This window comes from Mastigoproctus giganteus, chromosome 7 (assembly GCF_048544385.1).
Source record: "Mastigoproctus giganteus isolate SK-2022 chromosome 7, ASM4854438v1, whole genome shotgun sequence".
Lineage (NCBI taxonomy): Eukaryota > Metazoa > Arthropoda > Arachnida > Uropygi > Thelyphonidae > Mastigoproctus > Mastigoproctus giganteus.
In genome coordinates this window covers 97,795,647-97,811,181 of record NC_143581.1, presented here as the reverse complement: position 1 = coordinate 97,811,181, position 15,535 = coordinate 97,795,647, and the positions used below count along the sequence as shown (strand labels likewise).

The 15,535-nt window shown below is 36.8% G+C and overlaps 1 protein-coding gene across 1 annotated transcript in view; it reads left to right on the top strand.

Annotated features, from left to right (window-relative positions):
• ND-B14 (NADH dehydrogenase (ubiquinone) B14 subunit) overlaps window positions 1–15,008 on the top strand; it is an 82,934-nt gene extending 67,926 nt beyond the window's left edge. The window contains exon 4 of the mRNA XM_090377041.1: window positions 14,991–15,008. The gene's annotated coding sequence lies outside the window, so the exon portion shown is untranslated. The remainder of the gene's footprint in view (window positions 1–14,990) is intronic.
• The last annotated feature ends 527 nt before the right edge of the window (window positions 15,009–15,535 follow it).

The window sequence follows — 15,535 nt, the reverse complement described above, 5'->3', positions numbered from 1 at the left end:
GATGCTTGAACCTATTTCTAACCACCCTTTGCTTGCCACGGACTTGGCTTGGGGTTCACCGTACTTATCCTTAATATCTTCATAAATACAGTCGGACCTCTATATAACAAAATTGATCATTCTCTTGAAAAAATGTTATACAGAAATTTCGTTATAAATATGACCTTTTCAACAATGAAAAATACTGTAAATTCAGAAATATAGTAAATGATATATAGGGAATGAATAAATTTTCTAACATTTTAAAACAATTTATTAATACATACGTATTAAGAAATGACTACTTACATGATGCCCACAATTTATTAGTACACTTTTAAGAATTATGTCGTAAAATATTTAGTTATTTTTTAGATATTTAATTATATATTTAGTTATATTGCCCTCATCTTCATCCAACTCATCGTCGATATTGTCACTAGTTCTTTAAATATGCCCCAAAATGTTGGTGTCACTCAGATATTCAGCTACTATGCCATCATTATCAACTCCTAAAAATTTGTGAAGAATTTTTTCTCCACTGATCAAACCTCACTTGGAACTCTTCCTAAGATTGCTCAATGTCTTCTAGTAGTTCATCCCACTCATCTCTGTTAATTAGCATTTTAGCAAAAACCTGCTTTTGCAAAACAATTCTTAATCATTGTTTCCTTCACACCTTGACTCCACACTATCGCCAACTCTGATATGCACATCCACAAATCCATAACAGAATCTAAAGGTTGGTTGGTTTCTATTCTCAGTATAATTTTTTTTCAGTATGTGCCTTCGGTAGTACATTTTCAAATTCTTGATAATGCCTTGGACCATTGGCTGTAGTTAAGACGAAATATTCAGAAAGAAGAAAACAAGCTTCACACTTGTAAGTTTCGAAATTACCAAGTGAAGGTGGGCAGGGAAGTTGTCAACAATCAATGCGATTTTTCTGTTTTCTTTTGTCATCTTTCTATCAAAATTTAAAATTTACAGCTCAGAAATTTCTCTTGTCATTCAAGGTTTTTTGTTGCTGTTGTAGTCCAACTATAATGATTTTACTCCTTTGAAACATCGGGGTTATTTACTTTTGCCTATTACTAAAAGCTTCAGGTTTTCATTACCAGGCATATTTGCAACCAAGAGTGTAATCCTCTCCTTACTATTTTTACCATCTAAACATTTATCACCTTTAAAAGTCGGTGCTTGTTCGGCAAACATTTAAAAAATAGACGTGTTTCATCAAAGTTGAATGTCTTTGGACTCTTAGTCCTCCATAATTTTTTTTCAAAACTGTTTCTTTTCAATGGGTATAGTTTTCTTTGATTGCAGCTTCACTTTCATCTGAAATAACAATAAACCATGACACTCTTTAAATCTGTCCAGCCAACCAGAACTGGCTTGGAATGTTTTGTGCTTTAGAAAAGATGCGTACTCCATAGCATTTCTTTTATTAATAGCCCTGATATTGGCATGTTTTGTTCTTGAATCAACTTTATCCACATCTTCCCAAAGGCCATAATTTTGCACGCTTCCGACTGAGTCCCGTTTCCTCAAACAGTGAGCGGCCAGAGAGAAAACTGGATAACCAATTACATAAGATGGAAGCTTATTTAGAAGATATTTATGCCAAACACGATCGAAAGCCTTTGAGATGTCAAGAGCCACTGCTTGTGTTTCACTGAACTTTTCCATTGAATTTGCCCATAAATTGTTAACATAGGCCAGAATATCACCTGTGGATCGACACTGACGGAATCCATACTGGTGATCATTGATCAGATGGAAGGTTTCTAGATAGTTTGAGTTGACGGTTAAGTGATTTCTTCATTACTTTAGAAAGAGAAGTAATTGGATAGGAGGGATTTGTCACCCTTTTTAGGGACTGGCTGGATATGAGCAAATTTCCAAGCAGAAGGAAAAACACCTTTGGAATAAGAAAGTGAATAAAGTTGGCATAGAACAGGAGTAAGTTCAGGAGTGCTGATTTTGAGAACAAGTGGAGAAATGCCATCAGGACCTGGAGCTCCATTGAGAATTACCATCAGGACATAATCTTCATTATGTATTGAGATTGGCATCACAAAATTGCAACCAAATTTTGAAGTTATTTAAAAATATCCAGCCTCAATCATATCATTAAATGTTACTGTTTATTGTACTTAATAAATTTTCAAATATTTCAATTTTAGGTTTATCATTATTTTATTTATTCACCTTCAGGTTGTAAATTTTGTAAAATGAGCATTTAAAAGCAAAAGTAAAGTATTTTTTTAAAACAAAAGTGAAGTTCAGTATTTCAAAGAGAAACAAAAAAAAAAAAAAAAAAAAGAAAGAAAGTAATATTTTTATAATTTTAATAAAATCTAAAAAATAATTACTGACTTAGATTTGTTGCATGTAAAAGTGCTGGGAATTTGCATTTTTTTATATATAGCTTGAAAAGCAAAAACGGTAACATGAAAATAGAAAGTTCCTTTTATGAGTAACAAGATACAGAAAATGTGATACAATTTTTTTCTTGAATCTCTGTGTGGCCCACGAATCAAATATAACTTTGAATACGTCCCCCATACAGAAAAAGGTTGGACACCACTGCTTTATTAGTACAACTAAAAAATAGTGTAACATATTATAATAAGAAATGTCTTATAAAATATTTTTTTCATTTTTCAGTTCCTTCATCTGTTTTTTACTATGTACAAGTACATAATAAACATTACTATATAATATCGGTGTTTAAAAATCAAGAATCAATGAGATCTCTCTTAGTAACTCTGATTTTAGAAGGATTACTGATTCTTGTAGATCATGGATGCTGCTTATTGTTGCACACAAATCTTAGTAGGAAGCAGGACAGAGAGAGGAGTGACTGTCTCATGTTTTGATGGTAACACATAGCTGCATGGTAATTCCCTGTGATCCATCCAGGAAAAGAATTCTATAATCTTTTCCATGGAAAAAAGGTCCGAACATTTGACCTTTTTTCTGTGGATATTTTTTCGACAAACCCTTAGTGCTTGATATATTCACACCCTATAAACAGTTTTTAAAGTTCGTGGTAATAAAAGCAATAAATATTACTGTTAAAATGTTCATCGTGGAATCATTTGATGTTCAATATTGATAAAATACTTAAAAATATATATTCTGTTTGTTTGTTTGTTATTTGGTTTTTAGGAGCATTAGCAACTAAGTCCATATTGCTCTGAGAATATGCGGTGGTCATTCCCTAACCTTTCCGCATCCTCCATATTTTGGTGGTCATGGGCTCGAACCCCAGTCTAATCAAGAAGCGTGTGCTGCGCCTGCCACCTGGCTACGGAGGCGCCTTATATGTTCTGTGCGCACTTAACAAAGTGTTAAAATATTATTTTATTATTTTGAAGAAATATTTCTTTTTAAATAATAATCGCTTTATATTTTATTGGAGTGAAAATGGAGAAACAGAACACATAGATGAAACAAAAAAGGGAGACTCAGTTTTAAAAGAAGCTAATTTTTGTTCTGATGCTGTTATCATTATAGGTCATATTTATGAAAGTAAAGGTTTACAAAAAATTCAAATGTTTAAAAGAGAAAGGGTCTCTTAATCTTTGAGGCGCCTCCGTAGCCAGGTGGGAAGGAGCAGCAGTGCGTAGCACACGCTTCTTGATTAGACCGGGATTCGAGCCCGTCACCACCAAATACGGAGGATGCGGAAAGGTCAAGGGAATGACCACCGCATATTCCCGGAGCAATATGGCCTTAGTTGCTAATGCTCCTAAAAAAAAAAAAAAAACCAAAACCATCTTAATCATTAAAGATAAACAGTTTGATTCAGCAATTGTCAAATAGCATGCCTTAGAATCTGGAATTATCCCATAACTGAAATATGTTTTGTGTCCTGCATCCAACCATACCAATAAAATAAAGTTGCTTCTTCTCGCCTTTCATTACCAACCTCTCAGTCAACTATCCCATCTGTTTCCTGATTAATTGCAGAATCATGGTCATTACACTATATATTAGCATTAGCATTAGTAGAGGCATATGATGCAAGAAAGCAAGCTTATTCAGCATCAGCCAAAAAAAAAAAAAAAAAAAAACACTAATCCCATTTCACCCCTCCGTTCGTTCGAAATACCTGTCCAGCTGAGCCTTAAATTTATTTAGGCTATCAACTTCAACAACAAGCGATGGGAGTCTATTCCACAAACCAACTGCCCGCTGGCTAAAGGCAAATTTCCGCACATCTATCCGACATCCGTCCTTCCTCAATTTGAATTTATGCCCTCTCAGGTGATTATTCTGAGCAAGAGGAAGAATCCCATCGGCATTGAGCATGCTCAAGCCATTCAAAGCCTTATACACCTCTATCAGATCACCTCGCCGATGCCTAGTTTCCAGGCTCTGTAATTTGCAAAACTTAAGCCTTTCTTCGTAAGAGCAACCCTTTGTTCCATTCACTAATCTTGTTGCCCTTCTCTGTACTCGTTCGAGCAGCTCTACATCCTTCTTGAAATGAGGCCTCCAGACCTGTATACAGTACTCAAGGTGTGGCCTGACCAATGCCTTATACAAGGGAATAATCACATCCTTATCCCTGCTAGAAAAATTCCTGTATATCATTGACAAGACACCATGAGCTACTCTTGCAGCTCGTCTGCACTGCTCAGAGAACTTCATATCTGCCTGCACAATTACCCCCAGGTCCTTTTCATTCTCTACCACTGCCAGCGTAGTGCCACAGAGTTGATACGTTGATCTGGGGTTACTGTTTCCCATATGTAGTACTTTACATTTGTCAATGTTAAACTTCATTTGCCACCTCTCAGCCCATCTGCTCAACCTTTCCAGATCCTGTTGCAGCAGCATAGTATCAGTAGTGTCCTTAACAACCCTGCCAACCTTGGTATCATCTGCAAACTTGGACATTAAGCCTGATACACCATCATCAATATCATTTATAAATACAGAAAACAACAATGGACCCAACACTGAACCCTGAGGAACTCCACTAATAACATTAGTCCACGTTGAGCAGTGTCCATTGATTACCACTCTCTGTCTTCTGCCACTCAACCATCCCTTTATCCATAGCAGCAATTTGCCTCCAATGCCACACTTCTCCAATTTGTGCAGCAGTCTTCAATGCGCAACAGTATCAAAAGCCTTTCTAAGATCCAAATATATAATATCAAAGTTATTCCCTGCATCCAGTTCTTTTGTGACTACATCATAGTATCCAATCAAATTGGTCAGACAAGACCTGCCCTTAACAAAACCATGCTGTGTCTGAGCTATAACTGAATTCTTGTCCAGATGATCCTGCAGTGCTTCTTTAACCAGTGCCTCCATTAATTTTCCTGGAACCGAAGTTAAACTAACAGGTCTGTAATTACTTGTGTCAGCCTTTGATCCTCCTTTGTGAATTGGGGTTACATTTGCACATCTCCAGTCCATGGGTACCTCCCCTGAGTCCAAAGAAGCTCTCATAATTATGGCTAGGGGTTTGCTTACTTCCTTTGCTGCCTCCTTTAATATAACTGGATAGATACCATCCACCCCTGGTGCCTTTTTTATGTTTATCCTCAGCAATTTCTCCTCCACTTTCCCCTCAGTTATTAGAAAATAATCTAGCTCACTGCCAATGTTTACTTCACCTACGACATTCCCCTTCCTGAATAACTCCTCATGTGTGAATGTAGATGCAAAATACTCGTTTAGATTGTTAGCCACCTGAGCAGGATCCTCAACTGTTGAACCATCAACATCCAGTGGACCAATCTGATTCATCCCTTTCCGTCTTGAGTTTAAATAGGTAAAGAACTCTTTTCTGTTTTTCTTTGCGTCCTTTGCCAAGGATTTCTCATAATCTGCCTTTGCCTGCCTAATCTCCTTTGTGACTTGGTTACAGACCAACTTATATCTATCATAGGCTTCCATGTCACCCATTAATTTGTATGTATCCCATGCATTTTTCTTCTCTTCCATATGTCTCATTAGTTCATCTGACAACCATTTAGGCCTGAACCTTGAACAATATTTCTTGGTTGGTATGTAAAGCCTGGTAGCTTCCAAGATTAGTTCCTTGAATGATTCCCATTTTGAATTTGCTGTTGGTAACATCATCAGTTGGTCCCACTGTATAGAATTTAAATACTGTCTCAGACCATCATAGTCACCTTTACGAAAGCAAAAACCCTTCCCTTTGCCTCTGATGGTAGTTACCTCCTTGAGTAAATCCCACTTCAGCACACTGTGATCACTGCCACCCAGTGGTTCCTTTATCTGCAGATTCCTGATGCATGAAGAATCACTACTGATAATCAGATCAAGAGTATTACTCCCTCTAGTTGCCTCCCGAACATGCTGGTGTAGAAAACAATCATCCAATAAATCCACAAAAGCCCTGCTAGTGTGTGAGTGACCAACCCACAAATTCCAGTCAATATCTGGGAAATTAAAATCCCCCATTATAAGACTCTCTGATTTACTGGCCCATTCTATTTCCCTGTACAGTATCTTATTATACTCATCAGAGTCATTAGGCCTATAGCACACTCCTACTCTCAATTTTGATTTACCTATGCTTATGTCACACCAAACTGACTCGACACTGCACTGTCCATCAATGTCGACTGGCTTCACTTCCTTGGATTTTATGTGTTTTTTAACTAATAGCATAACCCCTCCTCCCCTCCTGTCCTGTCTATCCTTTCTATACACATTGTACTCCCCAAATTCCAGTTCTGCATTCCTTATATCTGTGTGACACCACGTCTCTGATATCCCAACAATATCTGCCTTTGATGTTTTGAGCAATACCTCAAATTCATCAAATTTATTTACTAAACTCCTAGCATTGGTGTACATGCAAGTATACCTGCACTTGTTTTTATTCTTAGCTACCCTAACACAACCCATGTGTTTACTTGTATCACAATGACTTCCAGCAGTCTCTGAAATATCCTGCATCTTGTTTTTCAGGCTTCTGCTCATTCCAATAGAAGCAGTGCAAGAATCTCTTTCACCTCTGCCAGTGGCTACTGTTAATCCATTAGTCTTTGTCTCCCCCCCCCAAGCTAGCAGTTTTCCGACCCACCTAACACTGCCTCGATAGCATCAGCAAATATTCTTGCACCCTTTCTATTTAAGTGTATCCCATCCCTGTAGAAGCAATCTCTCCTGTTAACAAGTACATTCCAGGCTGAAAAAAATTCTACCCCTTGAGCCTTGCACAATCTTTCCAGGGCCGAATTGATCGACAAGGCTCTCATCATATACTCCCTCCTATCGTGTCTGGGCAGAATTGCAGACACTTTCAAATTTAACCCTACTTCACGGCTTTTTTTCAACAGTGACCTGTACTTGTTAAGTAATTCCGCTGGTCTCCTACTCTTAATGTCATTAGTGCCAACGTGTACAACTATATCACCTTTTGTGCCCTTAAAAGATGATATCTGCTCTACAACGTCATCAACCCTTGCCCCTGGCAGACATACCCTGGTCCTGTTCCACCTATCCTTTTTACAAAGCATGTTCCCCGTTTCCCTGACAATAGAGTCACCAACAACTACTAGTTCCTGTGGGACCAGCGCATTCTGCCTTGGGGGCTGCCTCTGTGTTGCAAGATGACCAAGTGCAAGCTCTGGCGTTGATGTGGGCAGCTGAGAGCTTGATGGGCCCCTCAATGTATTTCCTTCGAGGGCATCCACCCTGTCCTTCAAGGTCTCATATAGGCCCATAACAACGCCGAGTTGTCGCCTAATTTCCTTGCACTCCTTGCATCGTGCACACACAAAGACATCCCCCATGGCAGTATCATGTCCCGTACCCGATTGCTCCGCAAACATCAAGCAAACAGTGCATCTTAAAAGGCTGTGATTCAGAGGGCAACTGCCCCCCTCAGTTCTCCCCTGAGTCACAGCACTCCCATTAGCTTGAGCCTTTTGCTTTGCTGCTCTGGTCAGAGTCATGATTTCGATTTAAATGTCAGTAAAACTACAATTTCAGAACAAAATTAAAACCTTAAACTTGTATCTTAACACAGTTATAACGCTATATTTATTTTTCAGTATCGAGTGTTATCTACGAGTTCCCTTTATATAACTTCCGTATCAAGTATGTATTAATTATTTGTTACGTTTGTACTCTAAGTCGTTATATATATATAGTTAAAAGAACAATTTAATTGACAATGAAGTTTAACAAGATTAATAGATCTACTGATTTATTGACAATATTATATTATGCACTATACTATACAAAGCTAATGCTATCGAATTCCGGATATGCTGTATCGCGTTTCAGTAACGAGTGTTATCTACGAAATCCCTTTATATAACTTCTGTATCAAGTTATGTATTAATTATTTATTTTTACTAATTATATATGTTCCGTAACCTAAGTGGTTATATGTATAGTTAAAAGTACAATTTAATGGCAAATGAAGTTCGACAAGATTAATAGATTTACTGATTAATTTTCACGTAACAATGGCGGCTGTTTATGAACGGTAAACACGTGTATTTGATACCCTTTCCGATACTAAGTAATACCTACAAATCTCTATCTATCTCTATCTATATATTGTCTTAAATATCATTATCTTGTTCAGAATTCGGTTCATTTGTACATTCATTTATCTATAATAAAATCACCCATTCTAACTCTTAGAACGTGGCATGGAAAAATCTACTTACACACAAATAAATTAAGAGAGAAAAATAACATATGCCCCAAAACTGAAATTATATTGAGATCAGAAGAAGAAAATTGCACACAATGAACATAAAAGCCACAATCTGAGGTCAAAACTGGAATTGTAACATAGTTGACTGTTGTTCTCCAATCCAATTTGAAAACTAATTACTGCACCAGCTGCCTTTGAACCATATGGAATTTATAAATTAGTTAAGCAAGTACTGAGATCCTCACCACCCTGTAAGTTATGTACCATTTATATGGGTGTCAGTTTAAAATACAATGGATGACTATTGCCATCCCCCACCATGACTGAAAGCTAGAGGTTTAATGCAGTAGGTGTCCCAGCAATAGTAATCAGTGTGTACAATACATGTGTTGTGAAACTGCATACCATGTTTAGATTTTTTATTTCTCTCTATTAAATTAAAGTTTTCCTCCTAGTGATATTTATTCGAGCCAATGGGAGAAGAGAGCGAGGCAGTTATGTCACTACAAGTGCAATTAATTATTAACAACTGCCTCCATAGCATTCACCAACCTTGTGCACGTGCTTCACTGTCTAACATTTGATGTTCCATTGTAATTTGTATATTAATGAATATTCTATATTTGTAAATAGTTTAATATTTTGTAATTTTTTAAATATTTGCATAGTTTTGTAAATATTTCAGTTAAATATTTTAGTCCTCCTCTTTTGGATGCAACAATATTCCTCATGCATTATGGAACCCGAAGCAAAAGGCCTTTGGTTAAAATCTATTATTTGGGTACCACTTGTCTCCACTCAGTGGGCATGATCATAGAACGGAGTGATTGTACAGTCGAGTTCTGTGATTAAGTGATTATTGTGAATGCATTTTGTTTCTGATTGTTTTGGTTTTGTCAAGGAGGAGGGTTGCTTAGCTTAGGTAGGGTGTTTATCCCCCCATCCTCCTGTTTTAAAATTGAAAAACGAGTTCCTGATTTTAAAACAGCGGCAAGTGGGGAGGATAAACACCCTAGGCATGTCAACCTAGGAGGAAAGGGGCGGGGCTGAACAGTAAGTGGCAACTGCCAAACACTGCCTTCTTCCTCGCTCTTAGTCGAAGTATGGTGTGGTACCCAAGATCTGAATTTTTACCAGCCCTTTTCCTAAGTGACCTAACGCAGGTAAATAATTGCAGTGATATTTATTCGACTTTGAGAATACCACACACTACAAATACACAGATAAATAATTACGTAGGTCCTGATTAGATATCAATCAGTGCATTTCGACAGTTGTATCTTTTACGTAGAAAAGATTTGACTTACTCTGTCATACCTCTACATATTACATAGAAAAGTGTGTGGAGATTGGTGAGCAAAGTGAACAGGTGGCGGAGCCTCCCTAGTTTTTTTATTTTTTATTTTTTTTTACATCTACGAATACATATAATAGCATTATGGAAGCCGTTACTACAAATAAAGGAAGGGAGAAGATTTGTTAAAATGAATGTATGTATCGGGTGGTTATAAATAAGTTTCCCTATTCAGGAGACCCGCGTGTCAAAATGGTTAGAGTTAGCACTGTAAAAATCAGTGGGTATGTCATTTAGGGTATGGGGAAGCAATTTGTAGAAGAAAAATAATTAGTTCAAATTTCTGCCACCAGGGGTAAATGGTACTGCACATATGTAAAAGTTGTCATTTACTTCAAGACACGCTGCTTATGCAAATGACATCCTGTTAGATAAAAGCAGAAAGGCCAACGCCACTGTCAATAACCGTTATGGCTCTTACAAAAAAAGGAACGTGCTCTTTTAGTAAAACTGTTCTGCCAGAATAACAGTAATGCTTATGCAGCACTATGTGAATATTGGAAACATTAAGATTTGCATAAAGGACCTTTGACATCAGTGGGGCTTTGAAAACTAATAAATAAATTTGAAGTGACCAGGGAATTAGGTGTAATTCTAGGCAAGGGACGACCACTTATCAAAATGGAGGTAGTGGATGAAGTGGCGGTTGCAATGGTCAGAATGCAAAACACTACTAGCCAGTAGTGCCAGAGGTGTGTCAAGAGACTTGAACCTTCCTTGGTCTACTGTACATGAAGTGCGAATAATTTTACACTGGTTCCCGTACAAGATTCATGTAATGCAAGAACTAGTCTTGTGATCAGCAACGATGAATAGACTTTGCTCTACGATTTCTAGCTCATGTGGAACTTGATGATACATGTGCTCGAATGATTTTGTGGTCTGATGGGGCACATTTCACTCTTCATGGGGCTGTAAATGCACAAAACTGCTGAATAGGGAACTTCTCATCCATCTGCCATGAATGAAAGACCACTACAAAGTCCATATGTTACAGTATGGTGTGGATTCACAGCAGAGTTTATAATCTGACCATTTTTCTTTGAAGAGTTTATACCTCATGGCCCAAAAGTGCATGGTACTGCACTCTTCTAAGAGATCACATTATTTACACTTTGCAAGGAAGGCAATGCTCGGAGACCGTAGTGTTCATCCAAGATGGTGCCCCTCCCCACGTTGGTCAATAAGTGAAGGAACTCTCCATTCAACATTCAGAAATGATCGCATCATTTCTAGAGACTTTCCGCAGTTCTGGGTGGCCCAATCACCAGATCTCAATCCCTGTAATTTCTGGCTATGGGGATACCTGAAAGACAGAGTTTACCGTGGCGGCATACAGACACTTGTCGATTTGAAAGCAAGCATTAAACAGCATGTAGCCAACATTCCCAGTGAGATGCTATGCGAAACTGTGTCACACGCAGTTCTCCATTTTCAGAATGTCATCTGAAGTGAAGGAAAGCACATAGAACAATATCTGTAGATTTCTAAGTTCTGATATTAAAATCTAATCCTAAGTTAAGTATTCAATCTCATGTTTACAGTGCCAAATTCTCTCCTGGTGGCAGAAATTTTAACTAATTTTTTTCTTCTACAAATCACTTCCCCAAACCCTAAATGACATACCCACCGATTTTCACATCACTATCTCTAACTGTTTTTACACTAGGGTCTCCTGAATAGGAAACTTATTTTATAACCACCCGGTATGTTTGCAAACATAAAGGTATTGATAAAATTACTTGGAAATGTGAAGCGGTCAGTTCATTAAAATGGAGAATTTTGTTGTCTGCATCACACAAAAAGGAGACCCTCGTTTTTGTGCTACATAATCAACTGATTCTAAAGGAAATCAGGTCACAAAAATTGTTCAGAATGAAAACTGCAGCCAAAAGTAGTAATTCCAAATCATTGCAAATACAATAACTCTTTAAAATCCAGAATCTGTGGTGATTGAGAGGTGCCAGGATTTAAAATTTTCCAGATATAGATAGGTATACATAGTGGTTGAGCTTTTCAATAAATTTTAATCAAGGAACAACCCTCATAAGCTGAACTTACAAGGCTGTTCAATAAAGAATGGTCATAATTTTTCACGAACAACGGTACTGCTTGCTGTTTCTAGCTGAGCTGTGGAGTTTAAGACCAAACTGAACTGCATCATGTAGCAACTGCACAGTTGACTCATGCACGTGGTATGACCTTGCTGGTTTGGCAAGTTTATGACTGTTCAGTTTCACCTAAGTAACAATGGACATGACACACGAGGAATAGTGTGCTGCTCTCAGATTCTGTTTCCATCTCAGAAAAACATCAGCTGAAGCATATGAAATATTAAAAGAAGCTTGTGGTGAATCTACACTTCCATATAGCACAGCTTGCTGGTGATTTAGAGTGTTTAAAGATGGACGTGATTCAATGACAAAAATTGGCAGTCATGGAACTCCAACCACTGCCGTCACCACAGAAACCATAAACACTGCTTCTGTAATCATGAGAGATCATCGTACAATAAGGCAACTGGCAGAGATGTTGAGAATATCAATAGGAATCACACACTGTATTCTCCATGACTGTTTGCATATGACATGTTTTGTGCATGCTGGGTTTCAAGATTGCTTACACCTGAGCAACAGTGTTTGCATGGAGGTTTTTAGGAGCTGCAATGGATAGTTACTGAAGATGCCAGAATTCTGCACAAGGTGATAGATAACATGGGATGAGAGATGACTTCATCATTTCGACTCAGAGAATAAGCAAAGTTCTATTTGGAAGGCTGTCATCACCATCACTGAAAAAAAAAGCAAGTTTCATCTTCTGCAGGAAAGATCATCTCTTTTCTTTAGCATTCAATGAATGGTTTAGCAGTATGTTGTGCCATATCATAACAACTGTTACAGGACCTTACTACAGAGCTGTATTGCATGCTTTGTGGGACTACATCTGCATGAAGGTGAGTGGATGCTGCATCACGACAATTCGAGACCTCAAATTGCTCATATTGTCATCAAGTACTTAGCCAGCATTGATGGCAAATGTGTTTCATCATCTGCTCTACAGCCCTGACCATGCACCGTGTGTTTTTTTTTTTTTCCAAAGTTAAAGAAGGATATGTGAGGAAAACATTTACAGTTGTCAGAAGTTCATCAGAGGTGAGAGGTGATTTTCAATTGCATGTCAATAAATGGCTTCCACATTTTTGAAGAATGGCAGAAAAGGAGTAAATGCATTTCATCAAATGGAGAATACTTTGAAAAGGACCATCAAAATATGGATGTTTAATAAAGGTATGTTTTGAAAAAGAAATTATGATCATTCTTTTTTGATCACCCCTCGCATTTATATCTGTGAACATTTATGACTATCTTGTCCTGTTGTCAGTTTTTGAGAGGAGGATTTGAATTGCATGGATAATGTAGTGGTTTTAACTCTCACAGAACAAACCTGCCTTTGTAATGAGTTGGCATGGTATTGCACTACTTTAAACAGATAGCTTTAGCTATATTACAACTTCGAAAACCTGTTTTGTGTGTTTGTTACTACCAGAGGCCACCAGCTAGCTGATGAGGGACGAATTAGTCCTGAAAGAGGCTGTCATAGCAATCTCATCTTTTAAACAAATGGCCAATTAACCTTTTGGGGAGGACAACTCCAGAAGTACTGTAATATACCCTCAGGTAGCTAACAAACTAATACCAGGGCAACTTGTTGTAAAGGCAAGTTCTGCTATGAGAATTAAAACTATTGCATTATATATGCTGTTTAAATTTGTGGGCCACAAAAATAGATAAAATACAAGATAGTCTTATAAAAAGCAAAATATCGCCCTTTTTTTGCATTGATTCTTAAAGATAAATGAAATCACTGTTACGAGTGTAGCACTGCTTCCTTAATTTTCATATTTTAATACATATGCAGAAGCCATAGTTTCTCTCCCAAGTTCTATAAAAGCCCATATGCCACTTCAGAAATCTACAACCTTTTGAGGATATACCCACCATATGCCCTTGTTATATATTTCCAACACGTTGAAGTTTTTTTTTTTGTTAGCTTTTTTTTCCATTAAATCCTATTTTCTCTAAACCTTTTATTCCTGGACCTTTTTTCCATGAATCCTGGAAATAAGACATTGTTGCTTTATTTATTTATTTTTTTTTGTGGAAATAAAGACCAGGAATGTGCAACCTTTTCCTGCAGCATGTGATACATCATGGTGCTCTCTCCTCAAAAAAAAAAAGAAAAAAAAAAAAGCCTTTGAAATATCTGCTATTAGCACATTTTCATTGACATGTAACTGATCTGCACACTTCAAAAATTTTACTATTCATCAGAGTGCCAGATGTAAATTTCTGAGTTCTTGGCATTTTTTATTTTCAATTTGGATTATATTATGTTTGTAATTAAGAAATACTTTCAAAATTACAAGAAATGATAGCCCAATGCTGCAAAATCACAAATTGCGAGAAAATAACCTCCCTGGTTTGTAATATGTACCCTTTGGTCAGAGGTACAGATTAGCGTAGTTACAAATTAACTTTATAGGCCTATTCATTATTCATTCCAGTTGTAATCACCCGGGTTGGGTGGTTACAACTATTAGAGATATGTATTGTTCTTTGATCATTGTGCTGTATTCTTCTGATCTGATCATCGATCTTAAAGGAAAGAACAACAGTGAAGCAAAATTTGGATGTATTACCTAGAGGCTCTGTAATCTTTTCAATTTCAGATTTATTTCAGTTATTCTTTGGATAGGACACTTGCCACTAGCATGAATGCTATCCTGAAAGACTGACAATGTAAGTGATATCAAGACAAATGACAATGTAAGTGATTATTTTATTCTAATTTTAATTATACTGCAATAATATATCCGATGATTTGCAAGGATTGATTTGAAACATTGCTGCATTTTTCATTTTTTTTTGTGATTCCATTTTATTTTAATTTGGTAATAATTCTTTGTTTTCTGTCATTGTCTTTCAGAGCAGAATCCCTAAAATTTGCATGTACAAAAAGGAGACATAAAACACACCAGAACTGATCATGTAAGTTAATTGTTATTTAAAATAAGTTTACTTGGACCATTGATTTCATTTCAGCTTTATGGTAATCATTTTAATTTCTCTTATTGTATTTCAGAGCAGTGCCCCTGATTGTTGCATGCCTAAGAAAAAAATAGTGTTAAATGACTTACCAGAATTGGTTATGTAAGTGAACTTTTTATTCTCAAAATTTCATAAGTTTATGATAGGAAATAATCACAAATTATGCTCCTAACTGTATGCCTCTATATGATAAATACATGTACAAGCATACATGTATATACAGGGTCATTATAAAGCCCTTGTGCAGTTTTAAATTTTCATAATTTCCATTCTATACATGATAAAATCAATCTGTAAAAAAAAAAGGTTTGAAATGTACTTTAGTGAAGTTTAGTATGTACTAAGAGTGATTCATTTAGCAAAAATTTTATTATTATTATTTTTTTGCAGAATTAGGCTTGACCAAATGGTTTCAATAGAAGA